Source organism: Phyllostomus hastatus, unplaced genomic scaffold (genome assembly GCF_019186645.2).
Source record: "Phyllostomus hastatus isolate PE091 unplaced genomic scaffold, TTU_PhHast_1.1 phas_contig_1, whole genome shotgun sequence".
NCBI classification, from domain to species: domain Eukaryota; kingdom Metazoa; phylum Chordata; class Mammalia; order Chiroptera; family Phyllostomidae; genus Phyllostomus; species Phyllostomus hastatus.
In genome coordinates, this window is record NW_025333498.1 from 40,518,763 (window position 1) to 40,537,149 (window position 18,387).

The following is an 18,387-nucleotide window of genomic DNA, read 5'->3' on the forward strand; positions in this document are numbered from 1 at the left end:
TAATGTTTATTCCTATTACGGACATCTTAGCTCTGTGTCTTACCACATTGGACTCAAGCTGTACATTGTCATTGGGTGTATCCCAGGGCAGAAACAGTTTTCAGAACTGGTACATATTTTTTAGCACTAAAGGAATAATATGCTTTATAAATACATGATTCATATCCAAGAGACTGCCAAAAACACAGCTATATAGATCACCAGAATGTCTCAACATTCACTGCCTACATAGTTTCAGGATTCTAGACAGTGGAGGTAAAGAAAGAATAGAGATAGGAAAGGGAATGGACCAATATTAAGAGATACCTCAATTGACCTTTCAGGTCACAGTGGGCTGATTTCAAAGAAAATTTTCAAAGCAAATAAACTTTTTTGAAGTTTTCCTTTATAAACCTCTATTCTCATCAATGAGAAAACCCTTTTGATGTTTGTTGAAGACCTGTAGATCTGATCGCCACCTGGCTTCTGCTGACCCAAACTTACTTTCCATGGCATCTTTTCTTGAGGAAGAAAGAGCTAAGGTTTGTCAGTCCTTTCTTTCCTCTGCCAGCATGGCCAGCCCTGTGATTTAGAGACTTTCCTCTCAGCTTTAATCCTGTAATAGACATGTAACATAATTTCTAAGTGGAAGCCACTGAAATTTTGGTTTGGTTTTCTACTAATACTCTAACCATAAGCTAGCTTGTCCTAATCAATACATCTCTCACTGTTTTCCTTCCTGATAAAAAATATGCATGGACTTTTGCTTCTGTTACAGGAGGTTGCAGAGTTACTCATACATTATAATTAATAAGGTAGGCAGAATGAACATAGGTGTTCTAAGACCAAATTAGTTGCAGGCAAGACAGCAATTCCCATTAAGAGCAAATCTGCTGAAATGGGAAAGAAGAATGAATAGTTCTTCCATTGGGAACTGGCTGTAGGGCACAAATGTACAAGTGGATATTCTTTAAGTGACACTACCTGCATTGGTATATCATCCCCAACAACTACTAGGAGGACAACCTTGGATAATTTTCTTAACCTCTCTAAGCCTGTTTCTTCCCTTATATAAAAGGTTTATTATTAGTAATGTTCTTCATATATTGTTAAGAGGATTGAGATAATACATATAAAACACCTAGCACAAAGCTTGGATATTAGTAATAAGTGGAAACCATTCTTTTTATTCCATTTTTTGTCCTATCTCAGTTCTCGTCTAAGTATGATCATGCTTGCTTCAGCAGTGTAAAAATAATTATTTTCATTCATATGAACAGCTTACCATTTATGCCTAATGATGTGTAGCACAATAGCTGTTATACATATCATTAAATATGTGTCTGATTAACTTTGTTGTAATTTTAATTGCAACACAAAATTTCTCTTGTGCATATTCAGCTGTCAAAGACTGTTGATCATGAAACATGTTTGATTGCTTTCAACCTGAAAGAATCACAGAGTATGCTGATCACACATAGTATAAATCATAGACCTGAGAGCAGCAGTTCACAAAAGGGCACAAGGTTGGGAGTCAGGTAGACCAAGGGCTAAAACTTTTAGCTCCACCAGTACAATTTACTCAACCTTCTGGAAATTTTTCTCTGTGAAATATAGCTGGTGATACCAACCATGTAGGGCTCTGTGAGTAATAGATATGCTCTATGTAAGATGATCAACAAGGATCTTGGAACACAGTAGACATCCAATTATATTAGCGGTTACTATTTTTATAATTTTGGACTACAACTTGGAAGGGACTTCCAGAAACCCATTATGTTAGCCATGTCTGGTCTTCAGGTGTGATGTTATCACATCCTCTCTCTCATTTTTGACAAATGCAGAATATGAGACACTAGCCTGATTTCCCCAAGGTCATGCAGCTTGTAGGTGAAGGAGAGAAGTTGAGCCAGCACCAGTGTGTGCCCCTCCTTTTCCTTTACTTCCCTCTTTCACTCAGCTCATGTCCACAGCTGGAAAAACAACCCGAAGCACACATTCTTCTGGGATTGCATCAGTGGTATCCTGTGTCTTTGCAGAGAAAGGAAGCACATTTGAGTTGAGAGGAAATGGAGCTGCCAAGTTGGAAAAGAAATCAAAGAACAGGATAGCTAACCTGTTCAGTGCTGTAAATGTGGCAAAAAGCCACCTCAAAATGATTCTGTAGACTCAAGGAACTTGAGAGATCTGAGTACATGCTCTTTCTCCAGGAAGGAAACTAGGGTTACCTATTGCTGATCAGAACCTTTCATGAGGTCTGAGCCCCAGGTTTCCTAGGGAACCTGGTCTTTTCTTTGGTTATCATCCCCAAATTCTTTCTTGTTTAGTCTTCCTTCACTTGACCATCACCCAGAGTGCAGACAGAGTGATCTGAGTTGTCTGGGAAGATACACTATCATTAGAGGACTCCATTAGCTCTGTCCATTCCCTTCTCAGGATGGGTCGCTGCTTTCTCAGGTCTAGTGCTGGTGTTCAAACCTTGATTCAGAGCTCCATAGGGGATGAATAGACAAGCCAGACTGGACTATGCTTATCTTTCCTGACTACTTCATCTCATACTAATCTCTGAGGGGCTGGGGACAGTGGATTATTATTGTTTGAATTTTAGCATAGTGCTTTACTGGGCAAGTGAGTTATTTCACTTTTTCTGTGATTCTATAAAAGGGTTATTGCCAGGATGAAATAAGAATGTAGGTGAATATATTTAGTATGAAAAAAATGACAATTTCCCTCTCCTTCCTTTAGCCCTGGGAGGGTTAAAAATGAGAGAGAATACTAATTCTTTATCATGTTGAATATTTCATGTTCTATCATTATAAATTAAAATCACAAGAAAAAACAAAACAATCATAAAAATTAAAAATAAATTCTAATGGAGAAATAGTGTGCCTTTAGTAAGTATTATATGCATTATATATGTAATTCATTTTAATATTAACTGAATTATCTTTTATACATCAGAAAAACCTTTATAGGGAAGCAAAATTAGGAATTTGACATGGCTCTCTGTTAATGAATTCAAAGGATTAATGAAGCCATTTCAAGGTAAATATTTTTTTTCTGGTTATGATAAAATCTTGTTACTATTTTTCCAGTTACGAGCTCATGGTTTGGAAGATTAAAGAATTTGTTGTGAGAGCTGTTTTTCATCAGCTGGTATATTGAATACTCTTGTTAGGTTCATAGAAATGGTCCCAGTTGGATTCAATCCCATGATTAAAACTGAGGATCTCATGATAACCACTGATCTAAAAGAATTTTTAATAGATTTATTTTATAATAATTAAGCACATTGTATCTCAGCATCCTTCATAGCAATTTTTGAGTAGTGGGGAAATAATTAACTTCTTTTTCTGTATTGAGATTTTAAAGAAGTGAAAAATGAACTTTTGTTTAGGTTCTACAAGCTGGAAGTTCTTAAATGTCATTTTCCTAGAAGCCATGTCATTTATATTACTAAGAGCTCAACAAGATATAGTGTATTTATACCCATAAGCCCACTGATCACATAACTGATGACACAAATAATGAGAGAATAATACTGTGGAAACAGTGTAAGCCATTTCCCTAGTTCTATCTGGGACATAAACTACATGGGGCTATTCCTGGAACGTAATTTCCATTTGTGCTCCTCTGTGCAACTGGTGAGAGCTGGGTGAATGGGTACGAGGAGAATCTGTAGTTGTTTCACAGTCATCTAGATTATTGAAATGAGGCAGTTATATATGGTTAGCAATGTTTTCTGTCTACCTTGCAAGCTACCAGGGAAGATGAGAATGGTCATAGAATAGCCAATGAAATATTGATGAATTATGTAGCAATGACTAACTTTGTCTAGGTAACTCTAGAGAAATATGGGAAAATTGCCAAAATGTCTCTAAAATTGCTACTGTCACCATGAGTATAGTAAGTTACTAGTACTGAAGGTTCTGCAAAAATAAGAAAATGAAGATATTAATGGTGATTATGATGGAGATACAATGGCATATGTATATATTTTATCCTGAGAAATGTTTTTTACATGTTTAATAAGTATGATTGTTATATAACCTTCTAGATACAATTATTACCGTGTTATGGTTTTTTATTCCTTAAATGAAAACTTTCACAAGATCTTTCTCTTTCCCTATAACTCAGATTTCAGGAAGTCTAGTATATCATGCTCTTGTCTCATTTATTATTATACAGATGTGAAGACAGTTTCACAAAAGTGAAGTAACTTGCCAAAAGTTGAATTTTAATCAGTATAATAAATTGTGTGAGAGGAGTGACTACTGAGTTAGGTTAGCAAAAATTATTCACTTAAGAGTAGGCTTACAGGAACACTGGCAGGATTGTTTTGTAGCTTTTCTTTCCCAAAATCATTATTCACTTTAAGAAGAAATATGAGGGGGGACCCAAGAAATAAAACAATTAATTTATAAAAAATTGTGTGTTTATTCTTACATGTTTAAACATCAGCCACCTTCAAAGTACTCTCCATTTAATGTAGTTACCTATCAAGACTTTTTTCCCACTGCTCAAAAGTTTTTGAACTTGTTGATTTTGATACCTTTAGTGCATTTGCCATTTTTTGTTTCACCTCTTCCACATCGGCAAAATGTTCCACTTTGAGGGCTTTTTGCATCATGGGAGAAAAACAGGTTGCTCTGGGTAAGTAAGATCAGGTCAATAGGGAGGGTAGAGAACAAGGGTCGTGAACACTCAGAGCAGGACTGAAACCAAATGCAGCCTCTCACAACAACACCAGCTAGTGCTGATACACTGATACAGATAGGTTTCTAGAACACTCACCTAACAGCGGAATCCTGCACCACCAGTGGCCTGCCCTCCAGAGGATAATTCCTGGGGTTCTTTGGGTCCCTCTGCTGTATATATTCCAGCTCCCTTCTTCATTTTCCTTAAGGGTAAAACAACATATGTATATATTTTTGATATTCACATCACTTATTTTTTTCCTTTATCATTTTGTCCCCTTAGATACTTAAAATTTTTTTTTCTGATATCTTCTGTATGTCAGGCCCTGATTTTGTGCTAAGGATACAGCTAAGAACAAGACAAACATGATCCCTCTACTCACAAATGCAGCTGTGAAAAGATAAGCAAATAAATCTATAATTAATATGTTAAGGACTAGACCTACCAAAGCAGAGTTTCTGCTATGGGAACTTATAGCAAAGCAGTTAACTCTATAAATTTGGAGTCATAGACATTCTGTGAGAGGTTTAAGATTTATAGAAACTCTGACCTGTCTATGGAAAAAAAGAGAAATATCAGTTTTCTATTGCTTAACAAATTATCACATTCTCAGTGGCTTCAAACATCATATTTTTTTATTATTCAGTTTAACAGGTCAGAAGTCCAAAATGGGTTTTAAGTTCTAAATTCTGGGTTTCAGCAGAACTGCATTCCTTTAGGATGCTCTAGGGGAAATTTTGTTTCTTACCTTTCCCCCCAGTTCTTGGCTTGTGGCCATGTCAGTTTGAACCTTGCTTACATTGTTATGTCTTCTTCTTAGTCTCTAAATCTTTCACCTTCCTCTTTCAGTTAAAAGGACCTCGCTGAGTACATTAAGCCCATGTGGATAATCCATATACTCTTCCTATCTCACAATCTTTTAACTTCAGGTCTGTAAGTATGATTTTTTTGACATGTAAGGAGATAGCTACCTACTCACAGTCTCTGGGGGTTAGGATGTGGACTTCTTTATGGAGGGCATTATGTTGCCTAACACATAATATTAGAGTGAGAATGATAAATCTTTGCATTTAATAATACAATTTTTAACCATTTGATATAGATAAAATGTAGATGCAAAGAATTTTAGGTTGAGTTGCGAGGAAATTCAAACTCACTGCTGTCAGGTTTTCAACTTGGCTTTTTTACAGTCTGATGTGAAACACACATTGTGATCGGGTCTTTAACACTTGGGCTTTGGTTTTCATTCTACAGAATGACCTTGAGTCCAATTGTTTGCCCTTCAAACACCCTCAAAAGGCACTTAATGGTTTGTAAATCAGGCCACTTTGTTTTTGAATAAACCAAATAAAAAATAGTGTGTTCAGCCAATAATAGGGCATATTGACTAAAGGAATTGACAAAAAAAATGACTGTCTATTATATTTCAGGTCTATGCTGGTTGTAAGAGTAAGGAAAGGAGTATATACTCCAAAGTTATTGGAAAAAAAAATAAAGCAAATGAAATTTGCATAGGTTTTCCAACTTTAAAACTGATATAAGAAGTGGATACATTTTATAATATATATTGTATTGTATATGCCTGTATTAGTCAGGGTTATCCAGAGAAACTGAAACATAGAATACAGATAAAAATATACATAGTAAGGGGTACTGACCTCCTGCAAAGCTGAAAATTGGCACACAACTTTTGATTCCCCCCAAACTTAACTACTATTGACCCAAAGCCTTACCAATAACATAAACTGTCTATTAACACATATTTTCTATCGAATATGTATTATATACTGTGTTCCTATAATAAAGCAAGCTAGAGAAAAGGAACTGCCCTCAAGAAAATCATCAGGAAGAAAAGATAATTTACTGTACTGAATGTGTTAAAAATGTCCTCATATAAGTGGACCCAGGCAATTCAAACTTGAATTGTTCAAGACTCAACTTTATATGTTATATATTATACACACACACACCCACATAACACGCGAGAGACAGAGAGAGAGATTCACTTTAAGGAATTGGCTCATATTGTACTTATGCAATTGTGGGGGCTGGCATGTCTGAAATTCATAGGGCATGCTGGCAGGCTAGAAATTCAGGCAGGGTTTTTATGCTGTGCTCTTGAGGAGAATCTGTGGGAAATCTCTGTCTTTGCTTTTAAGGGCCTTTGAATGATTGGATGAGGCCCATCCTCATTATGGAGGGTAAGCTGCTTTACTTAACATCAACTGACTCCAAATGTTAATCACATCCACAAATACCTTCAATGCAACACCTAGAGTAGTATTTGACCAAACAAGTAGACACCATAGAACCTACCCAAATTAACACACAGAATTAACCATCACAATGATCAGGGCCAAAGCAATATTTTTGTTCCTTTGATTGGGAGTTGAGAGGGTTTTGGTTTATTTATTTTTAAACAGAACAGTCTTGAAACTTATCAGTAATTCTCACTACTAAAGCTTATGCTAAAATAGACTGGCATTAAAATAAAATAAAATAACTCAAGGGGTTTAAGAACTGAAAATTAGGAAAAAATGAGATTTGGATATTTATTATTGTACTTGATTTCTTAAGTACTGGTTACTCCCATACTGCTTCATGGCACAGACATCAATTCATGTGGAAGGGCATGGACATAATTCCCTATATTGATTAATTATTTTGAAAACCTGGAATCTCCTCGAATTAATCATCCAGGTTACTTTAGAATATGGTGTACAATATTAATTTTATTATAATATAACTATGGAGAAACCAGATGGTTTGCAAATAGACCACCTATCATTTGATAGATAGAATTTTCAAATGTAGAGGAAACATTAATTTAGAGCAATTTAGAGATATTGATATTAATAAAAAGTTTTGTCATTAAATACAACTAGATAAAAAATTGGAAAGGATTAGCAGCTTAAAATACTAAAAAGAAATTTAGAATTTAATAATGAGATTTTTATTAACTGTTTAAAAATTATTTTAACTGAAAGATTTAAAAGGCTTTTAAAAATCATCAATGTAATCGTTTTAAAGTTATCAATTGACACTTACCTAATCAGGTGCTGTCTATTGCTGTCTTGCAGACACACCAGTCCAGAGTCAGGATTTCTATATATAGCCCCTGTCATGCACTCATTCCATGGAAGAGAGTATTGGGGATAAAACAAACAAACAAACAAACAAACAAACAAACAAACAAACACAACATTGGGTTTCAAGGTAACTGAGGTTGAATTTGAGTTCTGTATTTATGAGAGTTTTCCAGAGAGACAGACCATCAGGATGTGTGTATATATAGAGAGAGACAGGAGGAGAGAGATTTATTTTAGGGAATTGGTTCAGATTATTGTGGAAGTCTAAAATCTACAGAGTAGACAAGCAGGCGAGAGACCCAGGGAAGCAGTGCAGTTTGAGTCTAAAGACAGTCAGCAGGCAGAATTCCTTCTTGCTTGTGGGGCTGTGCATCCCTCAGTCTTTGCTCTACTAGGGACTTCACCTGATTGGATAAAGCCAATTTGAGTAGATTACCTTTAAAATTATGGAGGATAATCTGCTCTATTCAAAGTCCATTGATTTAAATGTGAATCTCATACAAATACACCTTCACAGAAAGTTTCAGAATAATGTTTGACCAAATGTCCGGGCATTGTGGTCCAGACAAATTATCACATAAAATTAGCCATCATAGATTTTTATTTTTACTGAGTTGGAGTATTTTGTGCAATGGTAATACACAAATTTGAGAAGAGGCTAGGGAACCAACATAAAGTTTTTCTGGGCTTGATATGCATGTTTTATTTCTCAAGAGCTATTCAGATCCCTTAAGTACAAATATAATTCTACTATTAACTGCAACACAAAGGACTATGTAAAAAGTAAATGATGGGGGAGCAGCAAGAGAATGGTTTAAGTGTCAGTTCAGATAAAGACAGAAAAGTGATTTTTTTTTTTGCTGGTAAAACATTATTACTCATTTCCTCTTTAATGGGTGCTTTCTGGCACTCACTGCACCTTTGAGAGCAGCTGCTGACTAGGATGCACAGCTCAGCTCTGGACTTCTCTGGCCCCCCACAAGGTTTTCCTAAAATTACGGCCGCTGGTTCAGTAAAGAGAGGTTGTCAGTATGATGAACAGACAGAGCTGAACTCTCCAACTATAATGCTGATTTTAATCCAGTCAGATTTGTAGCTCATCCTTTTTCACTCCTCACTGTGCCATCAAGCTGGCTACAATAGAGATGAATATGCATGTATTCTTCTACTGTTGATCTGTAATCAAAAGCCACAAGATAAAATAACATAACAATAAAGCATACTAATTCTAGTCAGACAAGACAATAGTTGTTATTCATCTACATTTTTTCCTTCATGAGGTTTGACATTTTATTTGTAGTCAGAGGAGAAGTGGATATTTGAGTGACTCGAGGCTTGAGTGCACTCTGGTCAAGTTGAGCTAGACCATCACTAGGCTGCTTTTCTATTACTGCTACAAGCCTCGATAGCAGTAATTGTCAATCAGTGTGCCTCAGGAATTTTAAAAAACATGCAATACTTGACTATTTACTCAGGGCACTGATCTCATTTCCCTTAGACTGCCAACTAAAAAAATGACAACAGCCGGCATTGTAATAGCCATTTGGTATGAAAAACAAAACTACACTTATTTTTTGTCAGATTGGCAAACAATATATATTTTGGTTTGCCACAGAATTTTCCTATTAGTTTGTTTTCCATGAGATGAAAATGTTGAAAATCTTTGCCATTTCTATAGAAAGCTCTCATTTCCTTCACCAACATACTTCTTGCCTCCTGCTAGTTCCTAGTCCCCACAACCCAACCAGACTGAAGCAGATACAGAAAACTTTTCAGGTTGTTCTACTTACCTTCCCAAATTCAAGGTTCCAGGAAGAGTTCCACAGAGAGAAATTAAGCCATTGATGCTATCAATTTATGTATATTATGTATATATATATAACTGTTTTTTAGTAAATGAATGTGGAATTAGATGTTATATCAGAACCAATGAATGGCATTGGAGACTTTTATAGGCTTTTTTTCCTCATTGGAAAGATGATTTAGTTATATTTGGGCAAGGGGATGGGTTAAATGTTTTGAAATAATTTCAAAGTATATTCTTTTACTACTCTATCACAAGCACCTTATGGATTTTAACTAATAGGGATAAATAAACAAAAAAGATGAATGCACAGAATAGGCATATATTCTATAATATACAAAATTAATTAACCAATTACATTTCTCAATACAAAAGTTATTTAAACTAATTGGTTTTTCTTACTATGGTGGAGTGGTCTTATTTAATGTGTTCACATTTATTTTTCTTTCTCTAGGCCAATTGTTTTTTTAATTTCCTTTTAATCTCATCAAACTCTATTAATGAGTATATTTAAATACACAAAGCAGTAGGTTAGGAAAAATATTAACCTACACATCAGCTATTCACCTTTATCTAGTCATAGTTCAGCTCCCTTCCCACCTGTGCACACTAAACTGGTCCTTTTATTAACTCAGATTTTTTCTCAAGGTAAGCATTAATTTTTTTCCTAGAAGATATTTTATGTGGCTAAAAGATTTTCATTCACAAATTATTTGTGTGTGTGTGTATTGATGTTGATAATTTTGAGGTGGCTATTGCGGGTTGAGTTCCCAAGGAAGTAGACTCTAAAGGACTGACACATGGGAAAGTTTATTAGGGAGTGCCCATGTGATCAATAAATTGTGTCAGGGAAGGGGGTGGAAACAGGACTGGCAGGCACACTGAGAGCTGTCACAGAGACTAAGAAGTTGGGCCTTTCAGAGTTGTCCTCAATGGGAGCCAAGAATAGCCTTCATGTTCTCACTCGGACAAGTCATTACATCATGACTGCCCCTATGGAGAGTGCATGACCTGGGCAAGGGTCATTCCTAGAGAGGAACATTAACTGATGAATATCAACCACAGTAGATAATTAAGGCTGATCTTTGTTCATGGAAATAAGATATTAAAGGAAAAACTTTAAGCAATGTCTCTATAAACTTATTTTAAATTATGCCATTTTCTTAGTTATTATGAAAATACAATTTTGTGTAATTGATTAGCACCCTCCCCAATGCTTTGTCTGCAGGTAGATATCTGTTCATCTTTTTATTTTGAGGGACTTTCTTTACATAATAGGAGGTCATTTAAACACATTAAATCTAAATCCAAATTACTTAAACAACTGGAAAAATAAAGAAAAAAAAATATGTAATCTATACCAAACCTCATGTAAATTTTACCTGATTTTACATGTTTCTCTTTCAGTTAATTAAAATAAAATACTAAAATGACAGTGTCAGAATTTTATGATATGGTTCAATAAGCTTGGATTATGTTTTAGATATTATATTTTAATATCTTTAAATAGTATGATAAATTATACATGTGGTTTGGTATAACAATATAATAGCATATTAATGCCAGTAAAAAAATTCTTACGGTAGAAAACTTGTTTGGTAAATAAAATTATAAACTGAAAACTTTTACATCAGTTCAGAAAATAACTTAGTTAACTTTAAATTTAATTGAGGGTAACACTATTATATATTTTTTGGCTAATAACTTTGAAGTCAGCGGGTCACCCAGCCACAGTTTATGATTACCCATCAGGACTATGGTCACTTCTGGGGAGAAGAGAAAGTCTTATGATTGTGAAGGCATGCTGAGGACCTTCAAAGCTGTGCACAGGGCTCTAATTCTTCCCACTATTAGTAGGCGGTTGTTCCTTTTATAACTATTTGTTAAACTCGACATGCATGTTTGTGATATGTAGGGTATAAAGTCTACATATATGACTAGTGTTCTCATCTGGGCTCCTTCCCTTCCTTGTGGTTGGAAAGACTTCCTAGCCCACTCAGAATTAAGCATAACAGTGTGACTATTTCTGATCAGAGAGCTATGAGCACAGAAAAGCCCTTAAGATCAAGTATGAATTCACCACTTCTTATTTTCTCTGCCCAGTGGCCTTGGAATTTGCATGTTGAGAGAGCAGCATCTCAAAATCAAATTAGCGTGGTTTTCTTAAAACACTGTTTGGAGGGGAGCTGTCCCAGAGAGCCACTGGACACTAAGTGAACTTTGCATGGACAGGAAATAACCTATATGCATGAAGCCACTGAACTTTCAGGGTTTTTCTGGTTATCAAACAGTAGAATGATATTTTTCTAATTAAAAAGTATGTGTGTGTATGCATATGTTATATGGCATGTGATTGCATGTGTGTATGTGTGCAGAGTGTTTCATAACTAAATTAATGGGAAAAAAAGGAGAGGAAAATGGTGTAGGCAGTTCTTGGTAACTAAATTTCCTGCATGTAGGTTATCCTGCTGGTCAGCTGTGCTTAGTCTAATGGTGAATGGCTGATAAGTGGCAGGAAGATCACATAATTAAGTAGTGACCACTAATTAACACAATTTCCTCAGAGAAAAAGATCCTCAGGCAAGATGATCATTCTTTTCATATAATGTTAGAAGTCAACTTTCCTGCCATTTATTACAGCTATGATTGGGCAGTCATCTGGTGTGCAAAGTGGAAATGGCAGCAGCATCTTACTTGCCCATGTCTCTTTCTTTCAGCTTTAAGATCTACAATTCTTTGATATTGAGCAGCTTACTTACCTAATTAAATGAGATTAACATCATTACTATTTTTAAAATAATTTAGTCTGTCAGATATTGTTGTACTCTTTGACACTGCACAATTCTCATAGCCTACAGTATAAATACACCCTTTTCTCTTGTCTGGTACCCAACCTGCAGAGCCAGATAAGTACATTAAGCCCCTAAGTACCTCACCTTCCTCCTACCTGTGTACCATCATTCAAGGTATTTGCTTCATTTGAAAGTCCATCTCTTGCCTAAATGCAAATCGTGAAATTAAACTCCAATTCTACACTTTTCTGTCAGGCTTTCTGCAACAATTCTCTCCCTTGTAGTGTAGACCACAAAATTGAGCATTCAATATAAAGTATCAGTGTAATTTAGTCAAGGTTCAAATTTTAAAGTCAGCACATAGGATAAAATTCATGTGTAGTTAAAACTACCCTTTAAACTGATGCATAAAGTTTGTGTATAATGCTGTATGGTTTGCTTATGCACACTAACATTTGAGAACTATGGAGCAAGGTGAAAGGAAGCTTCTAAATCAGATGAGTGCACTTTCAAATCTATCCTTAAGATAAATTATTTTATTTCTAGACAAGGAATTCTAAAATTGTTTCTCCTTTCCTACAGGGTTTACCTTTTCAGTTTTAAATTTGAGGCTCTAAAATGTTAATACATGTCAATAAGAGATAAATTTTAAATTTTGCTTTTAATTTGGAAGGTACTTGGTTCCAAATCTGGCACACAGTAGGTGCTCGGTAAATGTCTGATTGATTTGAGTCTGATTCAGTCTGTTCTTTCAAGAGTTTTAGAAAAATAAAGACCTCTTAAGAAAATGGTAAGATTAGCTCAGATAATTTCATAAAACAAGAAAAGATGGTTGATTTACTGTACCTAATATCCAGACTTGCTATTAAGATATGTAGTGCATTGCTACAGGGGCTGAAAAATAGGCAAATGGAAAGAGATAGAAAGCCAAGAATTGTATCAACACATATATCAGAATTTAGTACATGATACAAATACTATTTAAAATAGGAGAGAAAATGATAAAGTAGTTAATAAGTATTGCTGGAATAATTGGTTGTCCATATCCTCCTTCCCTCCCTTCCTTACTCTCTCTTCCTCCCTCCCTATCATCTATCTATCTATCTATCTATCTATCTATCTATCTATCTATCTATCTATCATCTATCATCTCTCTACCTATCATCTCTCTACCTATCATCTGTCTATCTATAACTGTATGTGTTTCTCATACCACAAACAAAACTAGAATCTCCATTGTTTACATGTATAAATATTATCTTTTTTTGCTATTGTATATGTGTTTATTAAATATATAATATTTGCAATTATATAAGCCTACAAATAAGCTCTCTAACATTATCATACTGCTATTCTTTTTAAACTTGTTTTCATTTCACTGATTTTCTTCCCTAGATATTTCCCTGTTGGTACATAGTCTATGTATATTATTTTAATAGATACCATGGTATAAATATGCCATTGATTTAGAAGCTTCCTTTCACCTTGCTCCATAGTTCTCAAATGTTAGTGTGCATAAGCAAACCATACAGCATTATACACAAACTTTATGCATCAGTTTAAAGGGTAGTTTTAACTACACATGAATTTTACCCTATGTGCTGACTTTAAAATTTGAACCTTGACTAAATTACACTGATACTTTATATTGAATGCTCAATCTTGTGGTCTACACTATAAGGGAGAGAATTGTTGCAGAAAGCCTGACAGAAAAGTGTAGAATTGGAGTTTAATTTCACGACTTGCATTGTATAAACATCCCAGTGTATAAATATACAATAATTTGTTTATTAGTGGATAAATAGGGAGGTCTTTTTCTAATTTTTCATTGTAATGGATGGTGTTTTATAAAATCATCAAAATGCATGTTTTCTTTTATATATGCCTGAAAAGTTTTCTAGAATATGTACCTAGACTTGTAGGAACATAAGATACAAATATATCAACATTTTTAGTTTTGCCTATTTCTAGTACTAATGAATGTAAGTGTTTCTAATCACATTTCATGAGACTTTCTAAAGTCTCATCAAAATTTTGTAGTTTCAGTCTTTCAAAATTTTACTTATTGATGTGAAATTGATTGTATTCCATTGGTATTTTAATTAGTCTTTTAGTAGTAAGAATAAACATGTTTTCATATATTTCAAGTAGTAAAGATTCAGTATTTACTGGTACCTGCTGTAACAAATAGACTGGGATCATTAACATTTCTCCTTTACAATAACATGATGTTAAGCTTTGTCAGGAGGGGGCCACTTGAATGATATTCCAGTTGGTAGAGGACTTGTCTTCCTGGTTCTGGTTTGTTTTCTTCTGCTGCTTCATGCTTCTGCTGCAAGGCTGGTCAGTGGCACAGGTGTTGGAGAAATCCACTGGTGTTTAGCTGTGTGCCCCAAGTGCTCAATTCCTTGGCAACTGCTCAGTCCTGGCTGGTGGCCAGTGACCATCTTTCTAGAAAGGACATCCGGGGCAAACACTTCATGTTCTGAGCCTGCTCTGGCTGCACAATCCAGAGGGTGTCTCTGAGAGGCAGATTGCAAGCAAACCTTCTTAACCCCAGTCTGCAGGAAGGTACAGGGGGCTATCATTTCAAGTTTGCCCTTCCTTGGGTACCCTCACTCAGCTCTTAGTCTTGTTACACTTCTGTAGTTCATAAAGTAATTATACCAACTTCCCACATCTAAATTTGTGTGTATTTTTTGTCTTATGATTAGATCCAGACCAATACACATCACTCATTTCCAGTTGACTTGTACTGTTATTTCTATTACATAGTAACTGTTATGTTCATCAGGTGATTTTTCTGATAACATGTCTTTTTTTTTAATGTGCTGATTATTAATCATTCAATTAAACTCAGATTCACTTTTAAACCATTCAATTACAAAAAGTCCAATTTTATTCATTATACATAGTTTACATATACAAACTATATATTTGTTATAAAACAGTACATTATATTAATTAAAATTATATAAATAAAATATTTGATACATAATATATAAATGTTATTGTTATTATGTAATTTATACATCATATACTTATATAAATAGACTATATGCTACACAATTAAATGTATATACAGATACATACATTTTACATTACCTGCATAAAAATGCTTAATATTTTGCAGTATGTTTTTTCTTCTTCTTCTTAAAACTCATCTTGGGTACCACAGGCCCTTTATTCTTCACTTTAATTTTTGAATTAGCTTCTCATATTCTTCAGAAGTTTCTGGAGAATCAATTGGTATTTATTTAAATATAGATTCATTTTAGGAGAATTGTCACTTTCATGATACCGACTCTTCCCATTCATGACCATGGCATTTCTCTATGTTTAGCCAGATCTTTATTTTTTCTATTATTAAAAAGTTATTTTCTTTAAAAATTACTTTTGTTAATATACTCTTAGGTACTTTATATATTTTTGTTATTTTAATGAGTAGAATTCCTTTTATAATACATTTTTTGGTGAATAAGAAAAGTTATCATGCATACTTATCTTGTACTTACTGCATTCTCTCATCAGATCTAAATTTTGTTTCTAGTGTCTCTTGAATTTATAAGTGCACCTTCATATTATCTGTTAATAATGAAAGTTTCTCAATTTTTTTGTTTTAAATTGGTTCTTTAATACAGTAAGTACATTGTTTAATAAAAATGGTACTAAGCACCCTTGCTTATTCTAATTTAAAATTAATAAATCTAAAATTTCACCATTTAATATATTTACTATAACATTTACTTAAACACTTAGGGGAACTCTTTAGTATTACTAGCTTGCTATTAGTTTTGGATCAAAATTAAATGTCAAATTTGTTAATGCTTTTTTCTATCTGTTGAGATAATTATATGATTATATGATAGCTTAAAGTGGAAGTTTCATTAATAGATATTCTAAAATTAAGACATCCTTCCATTCCTGAGTCAACCCTTCTCATCATAAAAGCTATTTCATAATTTGATTCATCGATCATTTAATTAAGATTTTTGCATATGTGCTTATAAACTTAATTAGCCCATAATTTTCCTTTCTTATTCTGTCACTGCCCAGTTTTATACCAATGTTTTGCTAGTATTGTAAAATAAGTTGGGAGTAGTCTTACTCCCCCTCCCATAATCTGTAGAACAATTTACCTAAGAAAGAATTATTTATTTATTTTCAAAACATTTTTTTATTTTAATTGTTGTTGCAGTACAATTTTCTATATTTTACTCCCATCCCAACCCACCCACCCAGCCCTCCTTTCTTCCCTCCCATTTCCACCTACCCCTAGTTTTTATCCTTGTGTCCTTTATACTTCTTCCTGTAAACCCTTCCCCTTTTCCCCTGAAATTCCCCTGAAATACCCTCTCCTCTCCCCTCTGAACACTGTCAGACTGTTCTCTATTTCAGTGTCTTTGGTTATATTTTGCTTGTTTCTTTGTTTTATTCTTTAGGTTCCTGTTAAAGGTGAAATCATATGGTATTTGTCTTTCACTGTCTGGCTTATTTTGCTTAGCATAATTCTTTCCAGTTGCATCCATGCTGTTGCAAAGGGTAGGAGCTCCTTCTTTCTTTCTGCTGCATAGAATTCCAATGTTACAAAAACTATTGTAAATGTACAATAGTTTTTTGATCCATTCATTTACTGATGGGAATTTAGGTTGCTTCCAACTCTTGGCTATTGTAAATTGTGCTGCTATGAACGTTGGGGTGCATAGGTTCTTTTGGATTGGTGTTTCAGGGTTCTTAGGATATAATCCTAGTGGTGGAATTGCTGGGTCAAAAGGCAGAGCCATTTTTAGTTTTTTGAGAAAATTCCATACTGTTTTCCATAGTGGTTGTACCAGTCTGCAATCCCACCTACAGGGCACTAGGGTCCCCTTTTCTCCACAACCTCTCCAACACTTGTTGTTTGTTGCTTTGTTTATGATGGCCATTCTGACACACGTTCTGTGTGTGTGAAATATGCCATTGGTATTTTAATAGGTATTGCATTGAATCTGTAAATTGCTTTGGGTAGTATGGGCATTTTGATAATGTTAATTCTTCCAATCCATGAACACAGTATATGTTTCCATTTGTTTGTGTCTCCCTTAATTTCTTTCTTCACTGTTGTATAGTTGTCTGTATACAGGTCTTTTACTTCCTTGGTTAGATTTATTCCTAGGCATCTTATTTTCCTTTTTGCTATATCAAATGGGATTTTTTTCTTGATTTCTGCTTCTGTTGTTTCATTGTTGGTGTACAAAAATGCCTTTGATTTCTGGATATTGACTTTGTATCCCAATGTTTTGCCAAATTCATTTATTAGGTCAGTTTTTTGGGAGAGTCTATAGGATTTTCTATGTACCCTATCATGTCATCTGCAAACAGTGACAGTTTTGTTTCCTCCTTTCTAATTTGGATGCCTTTTATTTACTTTTCTTGTCTGATTGTTGTGGCTAAAACTTCCAATACTATATTAAATAAAAGTGGTGAAAGTGGACAGCCTTGTCTTGTTCCTGATCTTAGTGGAAAAGATTTTAGTTTTTGCCCATTGAATATGATGTTGGCTGTAGGTCTCTCATATATGGCCTTTATTATGTTGAGGAATGCTCCCTCTATTCCCACTTTGCTGAGTGTTTTTTATCATAAATGGGTGCTGTACCTTATCAAATGCTTTTTCTGCATCTATTGATATGATCATGTGGTTTTTTGTCTTTGCTTTTGTTTATGTAATGTATTACATTTACTGATTTGCGAATATTGTACCATCCTTGCATCCCTGGAATGAATCCCACTTGGTCATGGTGTATGATCTTTTTAATGTATTGTTGGATGCGGTTTGCCAGTATTTTGTTGAGGATTTTAGCGTCAGTGTTCATCAGTGATATTGGCCTGAAGTTTTCTTTCTTTGTTGTGTCTCTATCTGGCGTGGGAATTAGGATGATGTTGGCCTCATAAAAAGAGTTTAGGAGTCTTCCATCTTTTTGGATGTTTTGGAATAGTCTGTGGAGGATAGGGGTTAGGTCGTCTCTAAATGCTTTGTAGAATTCTC

At 34.5% G+C, this 18,387-nt stretch overlaps 1 pseudogene; it reads right to left on the reverse strand.

The window, feature by feature from the left end:
• Positions 1 to 14,683: 14,683 nt before the first annotated feature.
• LOC123825106 overlaps positions 14,684 to 18,387 on the reverse strand; it is a 72,556-nt pseudogene continuing 68,852 nt past the window's right edge.